At 48.1% G+C, this 27,814-nt stretch overlaps 1 long non-coding RNA gene across 1 annotated transcript; it reads left to right on the top strand.

Moving 5' to 3' along the window:
- Positions 1 to 4,693: 4,693 nt before the first annotated feature.
- LOC116857200 lies at positions 4,694 to 6,793 on the top strand. The gene is made up of 2 exons (XR_004380712.1): positions 4,694 to 4,942; positions 6,072 to 6,793. It is a non-coding gene; the product is annotated as an uncharacterized LOC116857200 (long non-coding RNA).
- Positions 6,794 to 27,814: the final 21,021 nt, after the last annotated feature.

The raw sequence follows: 27,814 nt of genomic DNA, 5'->3' as shown, positions 1-27,814 counted from the left end.
GAAATCACCTTTTAGGTAACAAAGCAGGGCATGAAATGAGGGAGGACCACCTAGGTCCCAGGCTCCCAGCTGTGTTTGAGGAGGAGTCTGGTCACTGGGCAGGTAAGGGAGGGGGGCGGGGCGCACACTCACCTGTGCGGCTGAGGCACACGGAAAGATGCTACTGCAAAGGACTCCAGTGCCAACACAGGAGGCGACGAAAACTACTTTGCAAAAAGAGAACCATAACTGTTTGGATCTTGAAAAGTTGGAGTGTCCCCTTCTCCTCCCCAGACAGCCTGAAGCAGGCGCCTGTGGGAAGGCAGGCCTCAGAGTAGCAATGAGTTACCAGGTCCCTAAGGTACCACGTTGAATTTCTCAATCCAACTTTGTTTAGTTTGGGGAAAACATTCTTTCAGTCCAAAAAAAAAAAAAAAAAAAAAAAAAAAAAATCACCGTGGTTTCTCTCCTACTCCCACCCTCCATAATCGCCGCTTGCAAGAAAGTTTCACCATTTTCCCATAAAACCAAAAAAATGAGGATGCTGGGCAGACAGTCTTTGTTTCTTTTCTCCCTTCTCTGTCGATTCCCCCCACACCAGCCCTTCTGCTTCAGGCAGGCCTGTCTGCCCACAGTCCCCACACATTCCTCAGTCGCACTGGGCTCCAGCCAGGCAGTGTCCTACCCCTTTCTCCTGGTCATACTTCCTCTTCCAGAAGCCAGCTCACCACTCTGCTCACTAAGCAACACTGGAGTAAGGTTGGAGGTAGCCCGGGGTCCTTTGGAGCACACACAGCAGGGACGGCCCTGTGCCACCTGCCAGCAGGGGGGAGCTTACTGCTTCCTCCATGCAGTCCACCCAGATTGTCTGCAATGACTCCTTCATGCTTCCTTTCTGCCTGCAGTCACTTATAGCTAACTCATCAACTCACCCATCATCTGGCAGCTGCTGAGCTCCCACTCGGATGGGTCAGCTCGCTATACAATACTATTCGCGCTTGCCCCTTTGTGAGGCTCCTAAAGCCCGTTCAAGTGCACGGGCACGCAGGAACTCTCTTCTCAACCAACACATTTTGAGGGATTCCCTTTGTCTTCCAGTTATTTTCGGTTGCTAGTCTTCTCCCCACCGCTTTACTCACATCTTGGCACCGGTGCTGTTTCAACCAGTTTGTGTCCGTTCTATTCCTTTAGCAGGGCGGGGTCAGGGGTGATTCGCTCCTTAGTCAAAGCTCTTGGATTCTCATTAATTGCTCTACTATTGAATCACCGGGTGAGCGTGGACGAGTCACTTCCCTTTCTCACCCTCCGCCTCTCCAGCCTCACCAGGCTCTCTGCACATCTGGAAAGAATGCGGCTGGAATGAATGCGATGTCCTCTGTACCTCAGAGGACTATATAATCCACTGTCCAGCTGTCCCTTTGCAGAACAAAGGGAGGTGTTCATAATTATGCCAAGACAGGTTTAAGCAGGTTGGTCCCTGGCAGATTCTAGAACCTCGTGTAAAAATGGGGATAGGAGCAGGTTTTCCTTAGCTTTTCACCTTCTGGCTCGCAGAGATAGAAGAAGAATGGCCTGCCGCGGTCTGTGCTACTAGCTTTGCTCAAGAGGAGGGCCGAGAAATTCAGACCGTCTTTCATACATTTCAATCCTATGTGCAAAAATAATCAGATGCAGCCCTGTGACACAGGGTGACCTGAGAAATGCTGGGTGACGCTGGGTAGAGCTGTCATCATGACAAAGAAGGGTCTTATCTGCTCCTTGTAAGTCCCAGCCTCACACATTACGCCATGCCCTGCCCCTCCGATATTAAACCACCCTGATATCAAGCCCTTGCGTATTTGAGGGCTCTAAAAGAACACCTGGCCACTTTGATTAAGTGGGGCCCAGAGGAAGGGCTAACAGAATTCCAGAGCATCTCTAAAGCGCCTTATGAGGCTCTGAGAATTCAGTTGGTGGAAGCCTTCCCATGTAAGATCTGCATCTGGGCCATGGCCGTCGGGCCCCTCTGCTGAACTCCTCCTTCTGGGAGGGAATACCCAGGCCAGAAGACAGAGCCAGTGTGCAATGTGTAGCATGATCAGGAATCAGCAAAACAGAAAACAGAGCTACCCATGCTTGGCTCGGGAACCAGATACCAGGCGCTGGGCAGGAATTCGCCCTTGGAAAGCTCTTGCTTAACCCCCTTACCTCCTTGACAGAGGCCAAGGCAAACAGGCATCCTGGGTGAGACCAGACCAACTAGCCACTGCCAGCTCACTTGGGGTGAGACCAGGGCTGGGAGGGGCCCAGCAAAACTGCAGGATGCCGGGCGCTGGGCAGAGTCCCAGGGCTAGGCAGGTTTCTGCAGCTCCCTCTTCCCAGTGGAAAAGTGCAGGATTCCCAAAGACGGTTGAGCAAGAGGTTCAAATCATCTTCGGATCGGGTCTGATCTAGCTAGAACCACTCGGGATCCAAGCTGAAGCTGGATCCAGCTCCAGACCTCCCTGAGAAGTGGAGAGAGGCCCGGCTACACCTAGATCTCCAGTTGGCACAGTCTCAAGGGCGAGCCCATCCCCTTGGTGTGGAATTAGGGTCTGTGGCCTTTGCCCCCAGTCAGCCGTTGACATCGTAAAGGGTTTGTTCCGTTATCAGAGGGAGGGGAAGTACAGGAGATGGTTGTCAGGGTGTGTTTATTTTCTTTTAAAATATAAACTGAGTTGGAGATGTCCACAGGGACACATAAGGCACTGTGATTGTCAGCCTGTTGGACGGGCAGTCCATGTGATTTCTGTTCCGAGCTGCACACTGTTGGCATTCGACAAAATGGCAGCCATCTTTACACCAGGATCTGCATGGCACATGGGGCTCCCAGAAATTTTCAGGACTTCTTTCCCATGAAAAGTGGATGGGCTGCAGCAACCTGGAGTCAGGTAGATTAATTCTGGTTGAAAACCTTTCTCCTTTCTCCAGGACCCCAAATACAACACTGGAGATCCTGGAGGATATAGAGAGGAGCTGACGGTCGGTGCTGTCCCCAGATGAGGTGTCTCTGAAGAATGAAATCCCAGGGAGTGCATCTCCTTCCTGGTGTGGTTCTGTCCTTCTCAGTTTCAATGATGAATAACTAACCATGTGCTTTCCGTTGGTATACACACGCAGAGACCCTGTCTCCAGGCAGGGAGGTGAGATTAGGTAGAGATTAGGTAGCTGATCCTTCTAGGCTGGTTGATGGGCTGTTGCTCAGCCCCAAATGCACAAGCTCAAAGGACATGATGCTCCCAGGAGGTCACAAAGGGCCTCGACATTTTAAGACAGTCAAAGTTCGTGGCTGGGGAGGAGGGAGACTGGGGGTCTCAGTCAGCTGAGCGTCCGACTCTTGATTTTTGGCTCAGGTCGTGATCTCGGGGTCCTGAGATCAGGCTCCCCACTCAGTGGGGAGTCTGCTTAAGATTCTCTCTCCCTCTGCCCCTCTCCCCCACGTGTTCTCTCTCTCTCCCTCTCTCTCTTTCTCTCTTAAATTAATAAATCTTTTGGGGGAAAAAAAGTTGGTGGTTAGGGACAGGAGAAGCCAGTGAGGAAGACCCTGTCCCGAGGAGTCTCGTCCCCACCACTGTCTGGTTTTTAGAACTCGAGTGTGTCCTCTCAGGTCCCTTGGCTGGGAGGCTGTCCTGACAGACACAGGGAAGGTTCTGTACGTGGGAGACAGGCCATCTGGGCCAGAGCTGAAGGTTTACAGATTCTCAGGTGACTTAGAGTGAGTCACCAGCCCAGGCCTCTTTCTAGTTAAGCAGAGGCCATGCCCCAGTTTGGAACACCTGAAGGGCACACTGACAGTGGGTGAGGAGCCCGCCCTGATCTGCATACAATGGCGACAATTGCAGGCCCAGGTTGGAGAACCAGAACTGAGGACCCACTGCCCTCTACACCGCCCAGACTTGCCAGGGGTCATAGCCCTATATTCACACCAGTGCTTCCTGGTCTCCCGAGCCGGGCAAGCCTCACTCCCCTCAATTCACTCAAAAAACAACAATAACAAAAAAACCAATCTTCCTGAGTAGCCTCAGCCAACCCCCTCTCTGCTGGGCAAGTCCTTTCTTCAAGGCCAGAAGTGCCATAGTTGACGTCACACCCAGGGCAGGAGGAGAGACAAGCAAGCAGGGGTGAGTGGGTGACATCACCCTGCGTTTTTGCAGGCTGAGCAGGTGCTCTAAGTTCTCTGGTACTGGCTCCAGCCTGAGCCCCTGGGGTGCAAAGCAGGACGGGGTGAAGCCTCTCTTGGAGGCCAGGAAAGGCTTGGGAGCCCAGAGAATGTGGAAGATAAAAGCACAACGGTCTCAATTGGATTAATTCGTTTATGTATTTAGTGGGTGAACTTTCTTCCAGTTCTTTCTGAATGAGGGCAAGGTGCAGGCTGGGTGGCGTTAGATGGGATCTGATGAACGGAAGACTGATACGGATTCCAAACCTGGAAGTTCTCCAGTGCCAGCAGAGTCTTCAGAGGGAGCCACGGGAAATCGACAAGTACAAGAAAACAAACATGGTTTTCTCTTTCCTAATGTTTTCCTCTGCACTGGTAGGAATTTGCCTACAGATCCAGCAAAGCCTGCAGGGCTGTGGGGCTCTGAGGACTGACTGGGGTGTCCTTCGTCTGCTGGGGCTTGGCCTGGGGGCTCGGCTAGCTGTCAGCCCAGCCTCTCCATTGTCTTCCACTTGTCCTTTGGCAGGAAATAAGGAAGGAGAGACAGGGCAGCCCAGGGGAAGGGCTGGCGTGTCCTAACCTCTCCTTTTAGGTTCCAGGGCCCTCCCTCAAAGTGCAGACTGCATGAGAAACAGATCCCCAGCTCAAGAACCAAAAGAGACACACCCAGCCTGGTGACGTCCCCACCAGCCGGTGACCCGTGGCCCCCAGCTCTTACTGTGAGGTTCCCATGTACACGGCCCTGTGGAGGATCCGAGTGCCTGCCGACCATGGCCCAGGGCTTATGTAAGTGGAACTAGGGAAGTGAGGGGAGCACAGGAGAAGTTCTGGAAGCAGGGAAGGACGGCTGCACACGTTGGGTGAGCGTCCTGGGGGGCGGATGGTAAGAGGAGCGGGAGCTGGAGTTGGGACTACAAAGGGAAGCAGAATTCAATGAGCCAAGCAGAGACGTCAATGAGCCAACCAGAGATGGTAGGGAGCTCCGGGCTTAGAAAGAGAGTGGCTGGACTATGGACAACGTGTGCTTGGGAGAAAGTGAATATTCAGCATGGCCGTGCTGGGGGGCCTAGGGTGGGGGGCTGTGGGAAATAGAGCAGCAGAAGGGGGTTCACATCAACCTTTGCATGTTCCTCAAGTCAGGCGAGGGGTTTGGGCTGCATTCAGGGGGAAGCGTGGAAAAGTTTTGTTAAGGGGAGTCACTATTTACTGAGATCTTATCATGTGCAAGGGATTGTGGTCGGAACTGGGGGGTTCAACCGTGGCTAAGACCTGGTCTTTTCCCCTAGAGACTTTCTAGTTTGGGGGCATGAGGGCTAAGAAACAGATACTTTCAGTCATGTGTGCTAAGTGCGGTGGTAGAAATGTTCCCCGGGCTGCGGCAGCGCTCAAGGTCGAGGCCCAAAGCCAGTCGAGCAGAGCGTGGGGTGGGCCGTGGGGAAGGGCGAGCGAGGAAGCCCTTGACACCAGAAGGCCCTTTATCCTGAGGGCGGGAGAGTCCACGGACTAGAGGAAGGACCCAGAAGCCAGGGAGTGACAGGGAGGATGTGCCCGGACAAAGGAGGGAGCTGAGCAAGGGGCAGGAGGCAGGGAGGGAGGGTGGCAAGAGCCCCTTCATGTAGGTCACCGAGTCTGGTAGCAGCTGAAGGGGGGACAGCGCAGGAAGATCTTAGGAGGTAAAAACATCTGTCAAAACTCGGCTGCGCTGGGCATGGAGAGGACAGAGACGCTGGAACCGAGAAGGGGCCAGCAGGAGGAGTGGAGAGGGCCAGGCCCCTCCACGACTGTCACAGTGGTGGGCCGCCCGCCCGCCCGCCCGTCCTGCTGAGACTCCACGGGACCTCATCTGAAAGGGGCAATCTCGCTGCCGCTAGTTATCTCTTTGAAATAAATCTATTAATTCTTTTTGTTCTAGAAGAAGAAGAAGAAACTTCCTCCGAGCTTCCCAAAGACCACCACCACTGCTCACACTTTGGAAATCCTTCTGTCAATTCATTTTCGGTTTTTATTTGGTTTTCACATTGTTGTAATCATCCCGTGTTTACAATTTTGTATCCCACCGCATTTATCATCCTAGCGTGTATATGTTTCTGCATGTTAAATTTATCCTTGTTATTGCAAAGGTTCATATTTTTGTATATATTTAAACACAAAGGCTCACTTCATGGGTTTTCCCTTTCTTAGCAGCAAACTTTGAAAATGTCCCTTTTCTCTTCTATCTCTCCCTCCCTCTCCCTGTCCTCCCTCCTATCCTTTCTTTTCTTCCTTTCTTTCTCTCGAAATTTCTAGTTCCTGTTCACTGCTTCCCTTCATTTCACATCTTCTCCAGACATGACTGGACATCTCTAAGACATACACCAGAGGATTCCTCTAAGGTCTAAACTCGCTAAAGTTTTGCGGTACCTGATTGGCAGAGGGGAAATTTCTGATGAAGGCAGTTCTCACCCAGAGGGGCTGCGGCTGGGAGGCTCATTACTCCAGGCCAGGGACAGTTGTCAAGATGAAAAGGACAGGAAGACGAGTCTGGGCCAAGGCATGTAAAGGTGTTTCCTGGACTTTTCAAGACCCCAGAGTGTCAGAGAAAGGGAAATGTAACATACTCTACTTGGAGAGGAAATAAATATGTGGTCTGTCAACTAATCCTTGGTCTACACTCGGAAGGAGTTTTAATAGTGTTTACAGGGATGTTTCCCAAGGGCTGGTTTGCCCTTTCCCTGCTGGGTACCTTGAGTCGGTAAGTACAAGCAGCCCCTCTCTCTCTTCTCCTCTCTCTTCCCTTCTCTCTCCCTTAGCTCCGTGGAAAGTCCATAGGAGCCTTTGTCCAATAACCATAACACCAGCCCACTTTGTGCCCCGTGCCCATCGCTGTCCTCAGCTGTTGTGTCCGTCTCTCAGGACACTTCCAGGAGACAGGTGCCATCATCATGCTCAAAGAGCGCTGCCCAAGATCACACGACTAGAATGTGTCAGAGCCCGGATGGAAACCCAGGGCGCCTGGCCCTAAAGCCCATTCTCCTAACCCCTACCCCAGTACTCCCACTCGTCTGTTAAGCACTCTTAACATCAGCCCTTTCAAACGCACAACAGAATGCCGGTGGGATTCGACTGCAGAGACAGGCATGAAGTTCAAAGCTCTTTCTCAGATGATGTGCCAAGAATTCTACATTGTTTGCAGTTCAGCGTTGGGTGACTGCTTTTCTGCACCAGGTGTGGAACAACTCGGAAAGAGTCTGCCTTTTCTTGAACCTCGCAGAGAAGTGCCTAGAGCTGTGCCTGAGCAGGGCGGCCCTGCTGGAGATCGTCAAGGCTTTGTGTCCCTTTGGCAGCCAGGGCCTAGGGTTGCAGAGCGAGGACAGCAGAGCAAGGACAGCGTACTCCACCAGCCTGATCTAATCAGAACTCTGCCACCGCCGCTGCATGTCTCTCTGTCCCCCATGTGTCCTAGAGCCCATTTCCCATCCCCCAGCACCTCAGTTCCTGTCTGCATCGACTCGCAGGACAGAGTTTCTGGAGTAGAGAACTTTGCCAGGAAGAGGAAGTCACCAGTGTTGATTTGAAAAGCTCCCCTTCTGTGCGCCTCCCTTCCCTGAGACCCTTGAGTGACTTTCACCAGGAGCAGCCGCCCGGCCTCCTGTCCACCCACCCCTACTTGCCACACACTTCCTGCCCCCAACGTCAAGGTTTTCATTTGACCATGATATAATGAGCTGTATAAAATTAAAAACAGCTAAATACCATCTTAGTTACAGTAATTTTCTGAAGTCATCACAAAAACCTCTCCTTAACGACGCCAACCTCCAGATCATACCAATCACCAAGGGGAAGCCCAATCACTACAGGCACCGACCACAACATAAATCAACTCGGAGCCCCGAGAGCCCGCTCGCCCTCGCTCTGTCCTCAGCCTAGGCGGGTTTTTCCATCACGTGCTTTTCTGGCAACAGGGAGCTGGGGAGCAGGGAACGCTCCGTTCCCTTTCCAAAAACCGGGTACACTTAAAAATATCTCCAAGCAAGCAACCAGGACTCAGAAGAATGATGTTCACACCTGCAGGAGCTCAGTGCCGGGTTTCAGGCCCCTGAGTGTCCTCCAACCTGGGCTGTGGCGGAGGCCCCCTGTGAGCCCACTCTGAGGCTCTCTCTCCATCTGGGTGGGGAACCTAGCCACAGCACTAACTCCTTCCGAGGCTTGTTATGGGCTGAATGGTGTCTCCTCCCTGCCCACACCATTCCTATGCAGCTGTCCTGACCCCCGGGAACTTGGAATGTGACAGTTTGGAGATGGGGTCTCTAAGGAGGTAATTATAATTATGGTTCAATGAGGTCATAAAGATGGGTCCTAATCTTATAGGGCAGGTGTTCTTAGAGAAGGAAGGAGAGACACCAATGAAGAAAGCCCACGTGAGCCCAAGGGGCGAAGGGTGGCCACCTACAAGACAAGGACCGAGGTTCTGGGAGAAATCAACTTCTTGACACCTTGATCTTGGCCTTCGAGACTACATTCTGAAAATATAATTCATTCCTTAATTTGGGTACTCACTGGACTTGGGGTTTTCTCAAATACATGTCATGATCCCACTTTTCAAAATAGATCCTGGGGATCAAACTTGAGTATGATTTGCTGACGTATTTAGGTCTGTTCTTCTTTCTCCTGCATTACCTGTCCCTGCAGTCATGCTCTTTTATTTGTTGACTATAGATTTAATTATTGTCGTATGTAGTGTGTCCCTGCTTTTTATCAAGTTTCATTCCTAGAGAGTTTATGGCAAAGTGAATGAAGAAAGTAGATTATATTTTACCATAGGAACAACAATGTAATTTAGAGTTTTATTCTTGATTTAACATCAAATGAATTCTAGATATGACCATAATATGTCACAAAAGCCAAAACACAACAGTTTTAAACCTCTAGAATAGATTGCAAGAGTAAAATTAATGTTCTAGCTGTTTAAAATGGGATCAAATGGGTTATATATATTTTGTAATGAAAAAGACTTTGTGTGTGTGTGTGTGTGTGTGTGTGTGTGTTTGTGCATAAAATATAAAATTTCCCTGTTTCTCTACCTCTTCCCTGACAGTCCCTTCTTCACACTGGCACCAGATTTATCTTAACAGATGAGCCCCCAAGCTGACAAACCTTCTCGCTCCCCTTCACTTGTAAGATCAAGTTGAAACCCTTGAGCATGGAGGACCTCTGCCCCCCCCGCCCCACCCCACCCCCCAGCAGAGAGCCTCAGCTACCTCCCAGCCCCTCTTCCAGTCCTCAGCATGAACTCACTGCTTAGCAAACTGGCCAACAGCTGTCTCCCAGACCTTGCACAGTGTCCCTCCAGCCCAAGAAGACTCACATACCCAACCCCAGAGCACTGATTGGCCCGTCACCTCCTTCCACATTGAGGCATTGCTCTGTGCTCTTCCTACCAGGCGGTGCTCTCCATGGCGGACAGCTCGGACTTAGCAAAGGAAAGGGAGAGAACCCCACATTTGCTGAGGTCCTACTATGTGCCAGATGCCATGTGTAGCATTTTTACACATTGAATCCTTACGACACCTTTACGTTGTAGTTATTTGCCTCATAACAACTGCAAGGGTTCTTTGACTAACTCAGCTAAGAAGTGATAGAGGCAGAATTTAAACCTAGAAAGTATAAGGGAAGCATAGAAATCGAGATATCAGGAGATCCCCAATTCAATGAACCTCTTTAGATCTCATTTTTTTCTCATTAACGAAGAGGGCTAACCATACCCACCTCACAAAAATGGGCAAATTAACTGCAGACATGTTTTGAAAAGCTTAATCAGCCATTGGAGGGATTATTTCTCATGGTGCCTGGCACAGCATCGTGCTCACCAAATATTTGTTATTATTTGTTGTTACATTGATTTCTATCTTTTCTCCTAAGAGTTGCACTGTCTGCTGGTCCCCCCCTGCCGTGTCCCGCCCGCCATGTTCATATTTTTATGCTATGACATGTTTTTATAATATTGTGAATATTAAATAACATCTCTTTGAAAAAGAGATCACACCATTGCTGAGAACCATTTCCCGGCCCAGAGTGATCAGATAGTCAACACTTACCTGTACACATTCGCAAATATTGCTTAAAGTCCTTAGGAGAATTTCTCCCTATATTTTGTAATCCGTGTTGGCGAGTGCCAGCGAATTCCAATGTGTAAGGTCAGTTTGCTTCTACTCCTTGAAAGATAACAATGGTCAATAATCGTTTCTATGTCTTTTGCTTGTAGGGCTCACTTCAATGGGCTAAAAACCTCTGATGGGGGTGATTATCAGCCTTTCCCCGACAGTACCTACGAAAAGCAGTATGAGTCATATGCTAAGTCATTTATTTTTACCAAGAGTTCTGTTGTTCTGTTGCATGATATGGTAACTGAGTTTTGGCTTCTGACTTATCTTGCCACACCTTCTGAGTGTTTGTGCCCTAGCCTCAGCATCTTTGGGTTGGTCTGGTTTCTGTTATTTATTTGGGGCTTCAGTTTTCCTTCTCTGTCCTTGTCCTTCCTTGGATGATGACGCAAGTTAGCTCCTTGCAAACACGTCTTCTGCACTGATTCTCATCACAGTATGATTCTGACTCTGAGCTGTCCTATTTAACCTTCCAGAAATTTCCCGAAGAACTCTCCTCTTGCTCCCGTGTAATTAGAGTTCCTGTCTCTGAATCGCTATAGTCAGAACTCACCTCTATCCACAATTTCTCTCCTGCTTATTAGTTTCTTTTCATCTGAGTGAAATCAGTACCTCTTTACATTTCTTAAAACTGTAATTTTTAATAGTTTGGATTCTTCTCATAAGAGACATGCTTACCCTTCAGAGCACCTTTTCCACCACAACTGCCTCTACAAAATCAAATTTATTTTTAAGACAGGATGGCACACAAAAAGTAGGAACCAACAGCAATTTTGTGCATACTGCTAATAACTTCCAGATATGGGTTTTATTTTTCGACTCTACATTCCTGCCCTATAAGCTTACTCGGGGATCAAAACCAAAACTTCACCCAAACAGATCCATTTTCCCCCTATCTCTTCTTGACCAACATATAAGCCTTCTCCTCTCTGCCTAGTACGGCTCTTCACGAATCCTAATCAGTCCCATTGATTCATCTTTCCATTTTACATCCGTTAATAGGCCTCTCGGAATGGACATCAGATAGTTTATCCACCCTAAGTAAGCTCCCTGTTCTCCTCTTTGAAGAAGGCTCGCTTTAGAGAAGTCAAAGGAAACGCACTTCTCCTTCCTGCTTTCTTTGACTGGGTCTCCCACGGACAAGTCGAGGGTGAGAGGGGGCCTAGCCCGGCAGGCTTTCCTTTCTTCCTCTCTGTGCCTACAGTGCCCCGTCCTCTGCCCCAGCATTTTATGGGCAGACAGGAGCTCACTCTAGAGCTCATTCTACTCACCGCTTGTTACTCAGCATCCATGCTGCCTGACCGCCATGGCGGTGCCCATCCTTCTGGTTGGCCTGGGCCGCCATTGTTCTTACTCCATGTATTTTCCCAAGAGCCGTGCCAAGTGGAGGTGGGTTACTTGCAGGACTACTAATGGATGGCTGACAGGCTGGGTGGACAGAAGGTCAGTCAGAGCCACTCCGGCTGTGGGTAGTGGGTAATGGGCTGGTCTCCTCACGGAGGACACTCTGCCAAAGTGGGCAGAGTTGACTGAGGTGATGTTCCTCCTCCAGGCAGAGGCCCCCTTCCTTTGCTAACTTTGCTGATAGACAGGGCTCCAGGAGAGAGGGGTCCTCTCTTTCCGTGGGGCCGCCTGAAGCAAAGAGCCTACTTCTGTGTTGCTCGCATATACTCTCTTTGGGAAATGGCTTATTTGGTAGCTAGAAGAGGTGAGCCCCATGTGAGCCTGTGAGGTAATGAGTTTGTAGGTGCTTAACACAACGGCTGCTACCAGCTGTTCTGGAAAGAAAAGCAGAGAAAGAAAGAGGTGTACAGGGGTGAAAACAAGAAGTGAAATTCAGGTTTCTTGGTGTCAGAGTCTCCCCATGACCCCCTTCCCTGCTAGGGGCATAATGGATTATAGGTAGCAGTAATAATAATACTGATAACAGTCAACCTGTTCTTTTATGTGAGAGACATTGTCTGTGCCTCTGTTGTTCTAATGGTTTGAATAATATTAACTCATTGAGTCCTCCTGTCAACTACAACAGTCCTTATTCAACAGATGAGTGAGTGAGAGAGACTCATGCATAAAGTGACCGAGGCCACAAGAGAAAAGGGTGTGGTACCCAGATCCAGACCCTGGCAGTCCCTTACCCACACGTGTGTGTGGCTGTGTGCGTGCAAGTGTGTGCAGACATCTGTGTGTGAGAAAAACAGTCATATTTCAAAGACAGATGTGGAGATGCTGATAAGCATTTGGCTCATCTGGTTCCTCTTCAAAAAATATTCCCAGACAAAATAACAGTCCCAGGAGTACTGTTTACTAGGTGCCTATTAAATCACCAATTCTTTCAACAATCCAGCAAGGTCCGTTTCTATGCAAGAAAACAGAAATTCAGAGAAGTGAAGTGAATTACCCAGGAGCACTCAGGAAGTAGAAGAGGAGCACTAAGATTAGAGTCTGGAGGTCATTTCTTTCTAGGAAACCCAGGGGCTTGAGTGGAGAGGGCCCCTCCTCCTGCCAAGAGCCAATCAGATGCCTCACAGAACTCTCAGCATTTAAAAAAGTTTTCACTGCTGGGCACCAGGGTGGCTCAGTCAGTTAAGCCTCTGCCTTCAGCTCAGGTCATGATCTCAGGGTCCTGGGATTGAGCTCTGCATCAAGCTCCTTGCTCAGCAGGGAGCCTGCTTCTCCCTCTTCCTCTGCTGCTCCCCCTACTTGTGCTCCCTCTCTATGTGTCGAATAAATAAATAAAATCTTAATAAAATAATTTTTTTATTGCACGTCTGGTTGATTAAATATAGTAAGATCTCATCTGACCCTGGATCCCTGGAAGAACAGCTTTATTGATAATTTTCACAGAGTCTCAGTACAATATTCGGGATTCAGCGACATGCCCATAATTACAGAATAAAGGGCCAGCCCTGAATGCTGAGCTCTGGAGGAGGAGCTACTCCAAAATTCAAGGAAAGAAGATGCTACGAGAGAGTATTTCTATCCCTCAATATCCCTTCGAATCTAGATGTTTTTGTCCTTCCCTTTCAAATGTTTTGACCAGCCTGAAGGTGAAGAGTGTCACCTGGGTCCTAATCCGGACACCAGCTGGGATCCAAACCTGACTGGCAGACTCGTGTGAGGCTTCGGGCAGCTTCATTCCGCGTGGGGTTTCTGCTGAAGGGGGAGGAAGGCACAGGTAGCTGGGGGAGAAGCAGAAAGGGGGAGGCCACTGCGGTGTTTGTAACAGGAATTGTGTCTAGCTCAGCCTTGTAACTTCCTGTTCAGTGTCTGGGTACGGGGTCTTCTGGCCAGGCTGTAGGAGTTGACATGGGGTCTAAGAAGAATGTTCTGCCTCGAGGAGGAAGAAGTGATGAAGCAGGCGAGGGCTCTTACCTCCACTATCATGGGGGTCAGCGCACTCAGGGAGGACCTGGATGTCCTCTTGGTGGGGGGTGGACCCTGACCTCAGGGGAATTGCATGAAAATCGATGGCAGCATTGTTATAAGCACCTGTGAGATGCCGCTCAGGGCCCACAGATAATCTAGGAGGGCGGTACAGGGCGGTGAGAATCCCGTGTTCTGTGTTTTGGTCGGGGGGTGGTCAGAGCCTGTGAAATCTGGATCGTGGCTCTTCTGGCAACTCATTAGTACCCCCAGACCGCTGGAGTCCTGGCTGATACGAGCAACAAGCATATGAGTAGGGTCGTCCCCAAAGGTGGGGTGGCAGATTCTCGCCCATCGGGCACCTATAAACAGGAGGTAGGTTCATATTCATGCTTGGATATTAGCATATGTTAGAAGAATGTATAAATACAGGTAATTATTATTCTTTAAACTGCTATCTTAGGCTGGGGGCGCCTGGGTAGCTCAGTCAGGTAAGGGGCCAACCCTTGGTTTGGGCTCACGTCATGGTCTCAGGGTGGTGGGAAGGAGCCCCTAGACAGGCTCCACACTGAGCCCGAGTCTGCTTGAGATTCTCTCTCTCCCTCTGCTCCTCCCTCTTCTCTCTCTTTCTCGGTCTTTCTCTCTCTCTCAAATAAATAAAATCTTCTTTAAAAAAGGTATCTTAGAGTTTTTCAGTTCCAGGGTCGTGGCTATGATTCAAGTTATAGGAGCGCTGATGATGGAAACCCGCACCTAGCGGACTCGGAAAGTAAAAGCATACTGGGGGCAGCAAGGGGCCTGAGAAAGCGCCTCCAACCAGAGACTGAGAGCATGTGGACTGAGTAACTGGCGCACCCCCTCAGCAGGTGCACCGCATGATTCAGCCCCAGGCAGCCCCCCAGTACTAATGGGGCATTGAGGGCATTTTCACAAGCATCCACACACAGACCCTTCTGGAAGGCAGTGTTGGGGGGCGGCTCAGTCTCAAGGAACTCGGTCCAGAGCTCCCACCCAGACTTTCCAGATCCCCTGACACTGTCACTCAAGCCCTCAAGCCAGACCCCTGCGTGAGCTGGGACAGGACCCTCCCATGCCTCCACTCGTTCCAGGCAGACCACCAGCAGGGCTGGGCGCAGTCCACATTTCTGCTCAGTCTTTCATCTTAACCCTGTGTCTCGATACTTTAATTAAAGGATCCCAGAAAGCTGATTCCTAACAGAGGCTGGGATTGAGCGAGGCCCTTCTAGAACACACCTACTGGCTGTAAACAAGAGTGCCCAAGAAAGATCTGCGTGATCGGAAGTGCTCCCCTTCTCTTCCAGCCTTGAAAGTGTCCCATGTAAGAATGACATCATTCCCCGTTGATTATCATACTTATGTGTTCTCCCCCGCTCGGCTCTCCCCCTTCTCACTCTACCTTGAACTTCTCATCTTGGAAGGAAATAAAGTTCTGTGTGTGTGTGTGTGTGTGTGTGTGTGTGTGTTCCTTTCTTTCTCAGCATCACACTCCTCAGCAGAACCTCTTACTGGAGCAGGTGCGTGAGCCTGGTGAGGGCTGTGGGAAACCTGCTGGACGGAGGCCCTTGACAGCAATTCCTTGTCCTTCTACGGCTCTTTCCAGCCTCGCCAGAGGGGGACCCAGCTTAAGGGCCTTAGTAGCTGCCTTCATCTCACACACAGAACAACAATCAGGCCGTTAACGGAGAGGAACTTCCCTGTAAAATGAGAGGTAAAGCAGGATGGAGAAGGAGTAAGGCAAGACCTCTCTCCTGTCCTGGAGCAGAGTTTAGGATGAGAGTGGTCCTGTGGTCAGCAGGGCTGGCTGCCGAGGGAGTGTTTGTTGACCGGGAAGATGGGGGAGGATCCTTCCCGAGCACTTAGAATTCTCCATTTCCGCCACGCTGCTGTGGCTGGAGGTATGGGGGACACAGTGGAGTGCTGACCCACTTCCATCCTGCGGGGATTGGGACAGACACCAGGTGAGAGGCCACATGACCTGGAGCCCGCAGAGCTCGGGGCTCCTCTTTTCCTGTGGCAGAGGCAAGGATTAAACCAAGGAAGGCAAGGGTCCAGAGAACCATGCCATCTCATCCACAGCCTGTAGAAGTGGAACTTGATAACGTGTTTCTGGGAGAAAAAACTGAGAACCTCAAAATGTTGCCTGTTTTGCTTCAGCGATTTCTCTTCTGGGAAATTACGGTAAAGATGCAACCCGACCCGTTGACAAAGGTGTAAATCTAAAATGTGCATCGTGACTTCATCAATATACAAAAATAAATGAAAGAATTAAACAATCAGAGACTTGTCCAGGAAATTTTGACACATCTATACTTTGGAATAACATGAAGCTTTTAAAAATTTATGTTTTGCAAGAATGGCAATAACAAGGAAATGCCTGTTATACAAATAAAAAGCAAGTTCTAAAAATTACACATAACTTTATATTTATAAGATAGATATATACATTTTATATACATTTTATTATATTTACATAGATAATAAACCAAAATTTTGAGGAGAAATAAAAACAGAAAATAGAAAGAAATACACTTAATAGACTTTCTATTTGGTGTGTTAGGAGGTAGAATTGTGGGTGCTTCTTATTTTTTCTTCATATTTTTCTGTACTCTCTTTTTTGGGAATAGTTTATATTTTACTTTCTAATGATAAAAGTAAAGATCTCTTAAGGTATTGGACAAGAATTATCCAAATACATGAGCTATTTGAAAATCAGTTTACAATGAAGTTTCATTGTGTCCATGTCACCCTGTTGTCTACTAGGAATTAATAATTTCCCTCCAATCCAATACTTTCATTAGTCCACTAAACAAGGACTGAACTCAAATTTAAATCACAGTCCAAAAGGCAAAGAATAACAGTGGTGAACTACCAGAAAAATATCCCCAATTATTTACAAGTCAGAGGTCAATGTTTCCTTCTGCATCTACTATGGGAAGAGTGTCCAAAGTCTTCAGGGAAGGGAAAGGCCTTTCATGCCCTGTGCCCCTCCCAATCCCACCCTGAATCACTTTTTTTCCCAGAAAAGAATAAAGAATACTCAATGAAAACTATCAAAATGCTTGGCAAAACTACACAGACAAACACAGAGGCCAACTAAGTATAAATAGTTCATACCAAAGTTGTCTTTTTGACCCAGCCTCCACTATCTACCCAGTCCCAGATTTAAATGTTTGGTTGAAAATGACAGAGCAGCTGAAGACCAGCCGGCCAGCTGCAGGGAAGCGCCCACTAAGAGCAATCACATCTGTCTGAGGAATATGCGTGCTGTTTGCAGAGTTTTCCTAAATGCACGGAAGAAGGTACAGCTATCGGACCGTTGCCCTAAACTTGGAGAAGGTGATTCGTTTTTTCCACAACCCACTCTGACTTTTCTTTTTATTATTTTGGTTTAAAACAGGAGGGTCTACTCCTCTCTTTGGATTTTGAAGTTATTGGTATCCTTTTTTTTTTTTCCTTTTATGGTTTAGCTGTTTCAGACTCTGCAAATGAATACCCTAATATTCATTATGAGAAGAAAACCTGGATTTTTGGAGGACAAACCCTGTGGGGGTGGTGGAACCCTGAGGATTCCAGTCCAGGCCTGGCATTCAGCGTGTGAGTTTTGCTGCGTTCCCTTGCCTCCCTGGGCTTCACTCTTCCCATCTGTAAATACAGGACGGCAATACCTGCTGTGTTGTAAAGTCATTGTGAGGATAAAATGAGACAGTACTCGATAAACTCTTAGACTCACTGTGGTTTAAGATGATGCAGTCATCCTTACTTGGCTAAGTGCTGTGTACTCACTGCTCCTGAGGTAAAATTTTAAAAATACTTGGTAATGCCAAAAAAAAATAAAATAAAATAATGATGTTAGCCTGGTTATATAGAGATCATTAAGGCAGGAAATATAATTTGATTTTTTTTCTAAGAGTGAGGACAAGGGTTACTATCATTCATGTATGACATGTATTTGGGGCACTTGGCTGGCTCTGTCAGAAAAGCCTGTGACTCTTCATCTTGGGGTCGTGAGTTCAAGCCCCACACTGATTGAATTTGTTGAATCTGTACACCCACATTGGGTGTACAGATGACGTAAGCAAATCAATAAGTTTAAAAAGAATGCATGTACTTATGATATTTGACAAGAAGATAGCCACTGTACAGACTGCCTCCCTGTATGTGTGCATGTATATATATATATATACCAACTAAAACTATTTTGAAAGCACAGCTAACATCCTCCATTTCCAAAAATCGGGCAGATTATATTACCTGAGCTCTCTCCTACTACAAAACACTTAGCAGCGCTGAAAACCTATAACATCCCTTTAAACCCATCATCTGAATTCCAAGAAAGTAAGAGAAATCTCTGGGGTTAAAAAATGAAGGCAAGTGTGAATACCCAAACGGTGGGCGTGAGCTGGTGTTTTAACTGCCCGGAGAGGAAAGGACGAGTCAGAGATGGGAGGTTGCCATCTTATTAGGCAACAGGACTCCCCTCTCTCCCCGTCTCTGTCTCTCTAAAAATTTCCTGCGCACACATAGCAAACTGTGAGTCCCCCCATACTACCAAAGAGATTCAATCAAGATTTTGCGGCATTACATTTATATTCCCTTTTTTAAAAAGTTTGCTTTTTAATCTTTGCTGAAATATTTTACATCGAATCCCAAACATGTTATTTCACTCTCCATGCTTCAGCCAGACAGGATGTGATCCCACGGTGGAGCGCTAGGAAGGACACAGAATGACCTATGAAGTGTTCTTTCCAAACAAACAAACAAAATTGAACCTAAACCTATATTTAACCATCGCTTTAGGGAGATAGAGGACCCAGGAAACACCTAAGCTTTGGGATACTGATCTTCAGAACTGAAATCACCAAAGACTAATGTCAATATATAAATGTATGTTGCTCAGAGCTGCTCAGATATTTTCTAGTAAATGGGATATTCATGCAGTGCTTTTGGGAAAGCCCTCCCTCAGCCTTTTCGGTCAACCAGGTACCCAAGAAACTCTCAGACTTCAGAGTGTTGCTTGGTGAATATAAAACCAGAACATAGAGAGTGAGTGTTCATGAGGGTATGTGACCTTGGGTACAACAGAGATTTATGAATTAATTTTGCTTCACTCCAGGGATTTCCATTCTAATATCAAATGACTACAACCAGAAGAATCATGCCCTTAAATATGTTTATAGATTTGTGTAGGCCCTAAAAAATACGTGATTTTCTTGTGTTTGTGCTCATGTATCCTTAATTTACATAAATATTGTTAGCACTCTCGTTTTGTTTGTAGCATTGAAAAATGTAGAGGGTTATTTAGTATATATATTTGATAATGACAACAAAACAACAACTTCTGGAGGGCCTACCCTGTAGCGGGCACTTTTGTAGCTGCTGGGGACATGGTGATTTTGTAAACGTGTTTTGAATTTATGTAAATGTCACCACGCTGTATATCTCCATCGGCTTCTTACCATCGTTAATCTATACTATCTTATTAAGATCCAGCTAGGCTGAGTGTACATCCGTGTTGTTATTCTGATCACTGCATCAAATGCCCCTATCAACCCTCCTTGTGCTAGGAACGTATATGGCCTCCACTTCTCACCACCACAAATACTCCTGTGACAAATATCCTTGAACATATTTCTTTATAATCAGAACTTATCTGGGTTCTTTACTCAGTTACGGGATTCACTGAACACTTCCAGGTTGCTCTCTGGAGTGCTTACAACCATTTCATGAAAGTTCCTATGTCTTGGGACACCTGGCTGGCTCAGTCGCTGAGCCCCGAGACTCTTGATCTCAGGGCTGTAAGTTAGAGCCCCACGTTGGGTAGAGAAATTACTTAAAAATTAAATGATTTAAAAAAAAGAAAGTCCTTATTTCTTCAACCTTCAACCACAACTGGCATTGTTCGATTTCAGTAGTTTTTTCCAATCTGATGGATGCAGGAAGGGATCTCATGATTGTCTTAATCGTTATTCCTTTTATTTGTCGTGTGACTGTTAACACAGATTTGGGTTTCTTCTAGTAGGAATTGTATCTTCAGATCCACTACCACATTTCTATCTAGCTCTCCTACATTCTTCTTTGAAAGGTATCCATTCTCCCTTAAGTTAATATGTTCCGTATAAGACAATCCCAATTCCAGCATGAGTTTGCCTTGCGTTAGAGATATTCTGTGTTACAATTCTCCCCCTCAAGCTCCTGGAGGGCTGGGAAGCTGTTGTTTTGGGTATCCCATGGCACTCAGCCTCAGTCCGACCCAGAGCTGGCCTCAACAAGGGTTTGTTGATTGACTATGAGCTGAGGGCAGGGGAAGGAGGACGGGCGGCAGGAGTTCTGTTCCAATGGAGCAGGACGAGTGCCCTTTGCACTCCCATTTCTAAAAATACAAATAGAGAATCCAATGGAAACAGCATAAATATATCTATAACCTTTGCAGTTAGAAATATCCCACCTAAGAGCTGCTTTTTCCCATAATTCCGAAGGTCTCTTCCAAGCTCAGTCCTGAAGCGTCCATGTCCTGTGGCCAATGACTGTCTCAGACAATCTTACGCTGAGTCCAGTTCTAGATGGCAAGGGTGGGAAGATCATTCCTTAGAAATAGCAGGCAGCATGGAGAACATGGGAAGAGGCCGTCCTTGCTCAGCACCTGTTACCCAGATTGTACACTATCTTTTCTGGGGCTCCATCTTTATTCTGGGTGTTGATTAGTTGGATTCGGCATAATAAATTGCAGAAGACTTCGAAGTTTCTATAGGAAACTATAGAGAGACGGTGATGCTGTGAGTGCTGGATGAAGACAAGAGACTGTGTTTAGCTGGCGGGCCATGCTGGATTATTTGGACCCAGTTTGTTTTTTACACAAGGCTGGCTAAAGCCACCTAGTTCTGAGATCATAGGAATTACCTGTAACTGTATTGATTTGCTTAAGGGTATATGTCTTCGTTTCCTATATAGAGTGCAAGCTGCCTGAGGATATAAACCATAGATGAGACCTGTTTGTTTCTAGCAGAAAACTATGCTGGTAATTAAGCCCTTGATGATTATCTGTTAAATGTACTAGTGGATGAGTTCATTAGAAGGCGTAATCAAGGCTGGCTGTTCAGTCTCCTCGCCTAAACTCTCCGGAATGGTGTGCAGGCACCTGATCTCGTATCCGGAGATCATTGAATCAATGGGGAACCATATGACTTTGCAGATATGCTGGGAAATGCTCCATGAAGGAAGAGGAGAGAAGGGAAAACTACAAAATACAAACCCCCCATTAGCATGGACTGGCCGAGTGCACGCCGTGTTGGGTTGCTCTGGACCCTGGTTATCTCTGCACTGGATGACTGGGTCCGTTTTCCAGCTCAGCCAGCTCTGCAGACAGTCCCTGGATCACCAGCCCTGAAGCTACAGTTCGTTAGTCCAGTGATGGAGAGCAGATTCTCGCAGCCAGTGCATCGACTGCTCAGCAGTCGGAGGTCTCCCAAGGATTTGGAGCAAAAAGACATGGGGGAAGGGGAAGCCGCCCCAGGGAGCAGAGCCGCTGTTGTATGAATGTCGGTGCTGGGCCAAAGTCAAGGCACAGGTCCCGCTGTCTTTCCGCTCTGCCCTTCCTTCCTGAGTCCTGGTGCTCAGCTCTTCTTGGATTTCTGCGAAACCCCATTTATATCCTTGAAATGCAGACCTCTACACTTTTTCCTTATTCTCTCTCAAATCAGAACTGCTTCGAACAGACTTCTGATCTCTACAACCCAATGGACTATGTCCGAAGCACTCCTCTTGATGGCGATTTCGTTTCTTGGGCGCTCCCTGGGCCAACGGCGGCCCCAGTGGCCCCTCCAGCAGATGGGGCCCCGGCAGGTGGCCGGGAGGCATGAATGACTCAGAGCATCTCAGCTGAAGGAGGCTTGTCTCCAACAGACCTGAGAAGGCCCAGAATAGAAGGCATTCAAAGGGAGATCAGGGCAATTGCTGTTCCCTGGGGCTGTGGCAGCATGGCATCAACGGACACCTCTGATCCCACTGACCCCACACAGTGGCCGTTGCTTCTGCGACAGCCATCAGTCCAGCCAACCAGATGTGCCTGTGGCAGGGCCACAGAATCCCAGAACTGGAGTAAACTTTAGACGTCTCTTGATTCATGTTAAGAGCTTTCTACAGCTTTTCTTACTATGGAAGGACCCATGGAAGTAGAGTCAGAGAAATTAACCAATGTCTTGCCAATTTCCACAAGTTCCCACAAAACCTCTTTCAACTAGTTTCCATGAAGCTTCTCTGTAATGAGCCTTCTTTTAAATTTGAGATTCTTTGGGGGGATGCCTGGGTGGTTCAATTGGTTACATGTCTGACTCCTGATTTTGACTCAGGGTCATAGGATTGAGCCACGTGTCAGGCGCTGTGCTCGGTGTCCACCCAGGGTGTCTCTCTCCCTCTCCCTACTGCCCACCTCCTTCAAAAATAGATAAATAAATGTAAGACTCTTTGAATGAATTTTGGGTTCTGAACAATCTTCAAGACTTGAGGCAATTCTTTGATCCTCATTGGGCTTAATTTTCCTTAGAGATAAACTGAACGATTGTGTGAGACAGACTGCTTTCACTTTGTGATTCTGGGTCCTATTATTCCCATTCTATACTTGTGTACTTCGAAGGTGTTCAAAAGAAAAGCCTAAGGGTATTATTTTATGTGTAGCGCTGGGAAAATTCCATCTCACATATCGAACTACATTTGGGTCTTTGATTATCAAATCATAAATGGAAGGAAGCTTGAGAGTCATGGGCTCCCACATATTCACTGAAATCTTTATAGCAGTTGTCTGTCACACTGGAGGAATTGTCTAAAAGTTTAATTTCTAGGTGGCTTAGAAACTTTCCATTCATTCATTCATTCATTCATGTGTTTATTCGTTCAGTAAGTTCACCAGAAGTCAGTTATAGGAGACGGAGGGTGTGTTTGTTGAGCCAGAAGCTGAACAGAAAGCTACGGGAGCAGGAGGCTCAAGCGGTCTTCTGTGATCTGCTAAGATGGCCCCCCCCAGCTCAAGCCGCCCACACGTTGAAGGACCCAGGCTTGGGCTGACTGAAATGCTCAGTCACAACCAATCATACAAGGGCAGACACACCATACAAAGAGCTGGCAAAACTCAGGTTAGTCAGGTTGTCATTCGGGAGCAACATGGGCAGCGACATGGTGGGGAAGGATGTATGCATTTTGGCTAAAATGAACTTTGGCTTATCTTCAGACTTTAATTATGCAGGGCTGTCTGTCCCTCTCCCTCATAACCACAGATAAATTAAACATCAACTTAGGGTTCAACTTGGGAACTGGGAGGAAACGGAGAAGAAATCTTTGAGGCAAAATATGGGCTGTGGCGATCTGACGTTCATAAACGCCTCAGACATCAAAATGGGCTCTACCAGCCACAGTGGTGAAAGGCAAAGGCAATGGACACTCCGGGTATTTCTTGCACACATGCTGTGCTCTGTGGGAACCACACACTTGTGGATGTGATATTCTGAGGAGAGGAGGAAAAGTGGAGAGAGAAGCCTGTGCATCACTGTCCCCTCGGCCACCCCTGTAGAGGGCCTTTGCGGCTGGCTCATGTTGTGTAACCGTAATGCTCATGGGAACGAACCATCGAGCCCCAGGTCCTTGGGTCTGGTCTTTGTCACCAGCCAGAACTGCTTGGAGTCCCAAGTCTAAAAGATAGACATTCCTTGGTCCTTGGGGACCTCCCCCACCCCACCATTCTTTCTTGCTTCCACTGCTCAGCCAGTCCCCATCCCTGGCGGAACCCACTGGTTGGTCATGTCCTCATTGGGGAAATGTATACCCGCCTCACTGGGTTGATGTGGAGCTGAAGTGCATCTGGGTGTTCAGTGTGTGGTACAGGGCCCACTCCTAGGACCTACTGAATAAATGGCTGCTCTCCCACACACTACAACCTTCCCTTCTCTACCGCGTCATCCCCTCCTTACGAATTGCTCTTTCCCCTATTTTAGAAAAGCCTGTTAGTGCTCAGAGTCTCTCTCTCTTCTCCTCATTACTAAGCTTCATGAAGGACTCATCTATACTTGCTGCCTCCTCTTCCTCCCATTCCGGAAGCCACCAGAGTCTGACGTCTACCCCGTCACTGGCTCACTCCCATCCCGTCCTGCCTTGCCTCCTGATTCTAGTCTCTCAAGTTCAAAATCTCAGTGTGGGTTCAAATGCTTTCCTCATTTTGTCTCTCTCTATACTCAACAGGTGTCTAGATTTGGTGGACCCTGTCACAGAAATGTCACCTTCCTCTGTGTCCCCACAGCTTCAAAGCCAGCCTACCCACTGTCTCTGGCCAGGACCATCACAACTTGTCTCCCTGCCCCAGTCTTGGCCTCTCTGATCCATACATCATTCCCTGCTCTGTTAAACACCTTCAGGGACTCTTGGTCACCCCTGGGACATTGTCTAAGTGCCCATGGGGACTTACAGGTGGCCTCAGATTTCCTCACAACTGGCCAGGCCCAGCATATGAACGTTGGTCTCAAGGATCTCCCCACCATGCCAGTGTGTGTCAGAGCCCTCAGAGCCTCATGCCCTCCCACCCTCCTTCTAACAGGACCGCCACCGACCTCTCATTGTTAAACGCAGAGTCCTGCTTTAAGACCCACATCGAAAGTTACCACCTTTGTGAGAAAGATCTCATCCTCCTCCTTGGTGGCCCTCAGGGCTCTGCTCACTCTCTGCCATTCACCCTCGGTGTGTCTGCTTCTCTTAGGGTAGTAGGTTCCGAGCGGGGGTGACCAGGGGCCGGGCTTACACCAGGTGACCAAATAATGCGTGTTACACAAATAATAAAATGATAGGAGAAATGCTTTGAACCCAGAGGCTGAGAAACCGTGTGAGAAGTGAGTGGCATTCCAGAGGTGTGAGACAGCCCCTCTCTTTTCTCTGTTTATGTTTCCAGATTGACTCTAGAGCTAGAGAAAGCCCAAAAGCTAAATAATGAAATTACACTCTGGAACAGAGTTGTGGTTTTGACCGGAGGCTTCAGACGAGGTCTGAGCTTGGTTTGGCCGATGCTTCTCAGCTCGCCAAAGCAACAGGCCTCATGGGGAGAAAGACTTCGCTCCCAGCACTTGTAAGCGAGGCTCCGGTGGGTGCTCACTGTCATGGCTGCTCAGGTCAAGGCCACAGAGAGAGAATGTCACCACCGGCCTTAAGAGTCTAGCTCAGCAGGAGCAGGGCTGTTGGATGGGGGGTTGCCCAGGCCTAAGGAATAACCTATTCCCCTGGTGGGTGAGCCCTGGATGCCTTGGGAGGATTGGGGTGGTGGGGAGAGGTAGGTGGAGGTTTCTCAAGACAAACTGACCCAGAGATTTTAAAAATCCAGAGCCCTGAAGTCTGACCTGAAGGCAGGCTGGCAAAGCAGTGCGTCGCAACAGGCCAGGCCTCAGAGAGCAGCACAGATGGGCTCTAAAGGAGGAGTGTTCATCAGCACCGCTGTGGGGGCAGGGACGCTGCAGAAGCTTACATGGCCCCATCGGGGATTCTAGGTGACACTATTAACATGTGACAGCCGACACACAGGAGGCATCGGCGGAGGTGAACGGCTGACTTGAAGGCATCATTTATTATTGTTATTTTTGCCTTCCCTCACTGTGGTTTAGAGAAACTGCTTTGTCAAGATTTCCGGGCCCTGCCATGTGCACATGGCATAAGGCTGATTCTCAGGGGAGCCCCTCTCTGAAGCTAGAAGATTTCATGGAAGCAAGGAGAAGCAAAGTGTTGGCTGAGCCCCACCAAACCAGGATGGCGAGAGGTATCCCGGCTCCAGCCAGCCTGAGCAGGCAGCTGAAAGCCCATGGACTGGAGGGGAAGGGTCCGGCAGGCCCAGCCCAACCACAGAAAATAAAATAAGCATTCTTCAAGGTGATCAAGCCTGGATTGGTTTAAAAATATCAGCAAGCCTGATGCCACATGGATGACACTGTATGTAAATTACACTTGGAAACATTGGCCAAGGGACTGATGGATCCCATGAGTGACACAAGGTGATAGTTGGTGATTTTATCAACAGAGATGGTACAAACTCTGGGTCATTGTCTGTGGGTGGTAAAGCTAGGGTCTCCTTCACAATGTGGTGAGCTACTTTAAGGAGAGTGATACCATCCAGTTATTTTCCTTGGATCCGTTTATCTGTCTACCATCTCTCTGTTGCTGGAGATGAGGTTGGGTCAGGCAAGAAGAGGAGGCATTTATGTGGGTGTGCATCATGAGGTAGAAGAAACAGGAACTTTCTAGAATCTTAGAATACTCTCCTTTATATATTTGTTTGTATATTTGTTCCTTCCATTGTGTCCTTCTGTATATTCCAGAGACTTGGGGCCTTCTTTGGGTTTGGAAACCCAGAAGGATGAGTGGCCATATTACGACTTGGATTTCTTGTTCCCAAAGTCTGAACACGCATATCAACATGCTGATGTGACCAAACAAATTATTTTTGTGCAGATTTCACCAAGGCTTTCCAGAAACCAAGGAAACCAGAAGAAGAATTCTGTGATAATTTACGAGCTCACCATGAAGAAGACCACTGAAGGCTCTGGGGGTTGCTTGGGCTAAAACTACGTCTGGGATGAGCCTAAGAAGTCAGTGAGATCCTGAGAACACAACCATCTTCAAAGGGATAAACTCATACTGTAGAGGGCCAGTGGTGAAGACACACTTTCTCTCGGGCACCCTCTTGTTAGGTCGGCCAAGCCTCTCCAGGCTCGCACAGCCTCACGGTCAATAGCAAGTCACTTCTGGCTGCCCCTCTAGAACATCTGGGACCCACAGCTGCTGGGAGGGGGAGGAGGAAGGAGTGAGTGGCCAAAAGGACAGGAAAAAGGAAAGGAGGACAGGCTTTCAAAACTAATCTCAAAAAGTTTGCTAGCACAACCCAATTCCTTCAAGGCTGGGTTTTCCCTCAGTATGAGGTACTGCAAAGAGCGCCCTTCAGAGAGCTGATAACAGAGCAGGGCCTGCACACAGTACTTCCTGTGCTGGTGATGACCAGCTTCGAGAAAGATCTTAGGAAAAACCACAAGGCAGGCCAAAGCTGCAGCACCGTCCACTGATCTCTCAGCCAAGGGGGTTGGACGAGGCTGAGGCCAGGAGGACAAGGAACAGAATTGAGCTCATAGTACCAAAGGGACACAGCCTTAAGGACAGCAGTATGCCAATCACATGATAGCATGACAGGAAGCAATCAATGGAAGAAACCAATGAAAAGGCCTAGGATTCTTCTTTGGAAAAACCTAACAGGGCCTTTGAGCATTGGCCAGTATGATACAAGGACTGCTCGCACTTGGCGGAGAGTTGGCTCTAGGGAGAACTCACGGTCAGACACTCCCTGGATATGTGCTCATAGGGATGATGAACGCTTCTGATTCTGGAGCTACTCTGGGGCCAAGCAGAGCTCCAAGTTTCCTCCGGTCCAAGTAAACAGAAGAGGGCCTCCCAGAGTCTTGGCCCTAACACGCAGGAAGGTTGTTGGCCCATGACTTCATGTTGGCTACACCGTGCTTCTCATGACATTCTGGACAGTACTCCTGGGTGTTTCAGGCAGTAGTCATCCCAGCCGGGTTAAGAAAAGGTAACAGAGTAAGTGATGAATTCAAGGCACTGGAAGGAATGGAAAGATAGGCTTCCTCCAAGTGACCAGCACTTTCCTGTTTCTGGGGCATATAATTACAATGTCTGTGTTCGGTTTGGGGTTCAACTTCCTGTCTTGACTCAGCCCACAACAGCCCCTCCCTCTCTCCATGTTCCTGCGGGACATGGAATGCCTAGAATCCTTCCTAAACATTTCCTGCATTTTCCACACTCTTTCCATTTTAATAGTCCTATACTATGCCTCAAATGGAATTCAAAAGCAAGTAAATAATGTCCTTGACGTCAAGGAACTTAAAGTCCAGTGTGAAAAACAAGCACATGTATAATCGTGTTTCTATGGAAGCAGAGGTAGGGGACTTGGGTCTGACCTGACCAGCGGGGTTCCCAAGAGTAGGAAGGACTAAGATGTTCCTCTGAGAGTCCATGTGTAGAATTTTAAACCTAAAACCAGAGGTATAAGCTAGATGGAAGATCATAGTGGGAAATCACATGGGAATCTAAAACCCAATGAAGTCAGAAT

Source organism: Lontra canadensis, unplaced genomic scaffold, assembly GCF_010015895.1.
Source record: "Lontra canadensis isolate GAN:19392208 unplaced genomic scaffold, GSC_riverotter_1.0 scaffold120, whole genome shotgun sequence".
NCBI classification, from domain to species: Eukaryota; Metazoa; Chordata; class Mammalia; order Carnivora; family Mustelidae; genus Lontra; species Lontra canadensis.
Note: the sequence above shows the minus strand (reverse complement) of the source record. Positions and strands in the feature narration are given on the sequence as shown.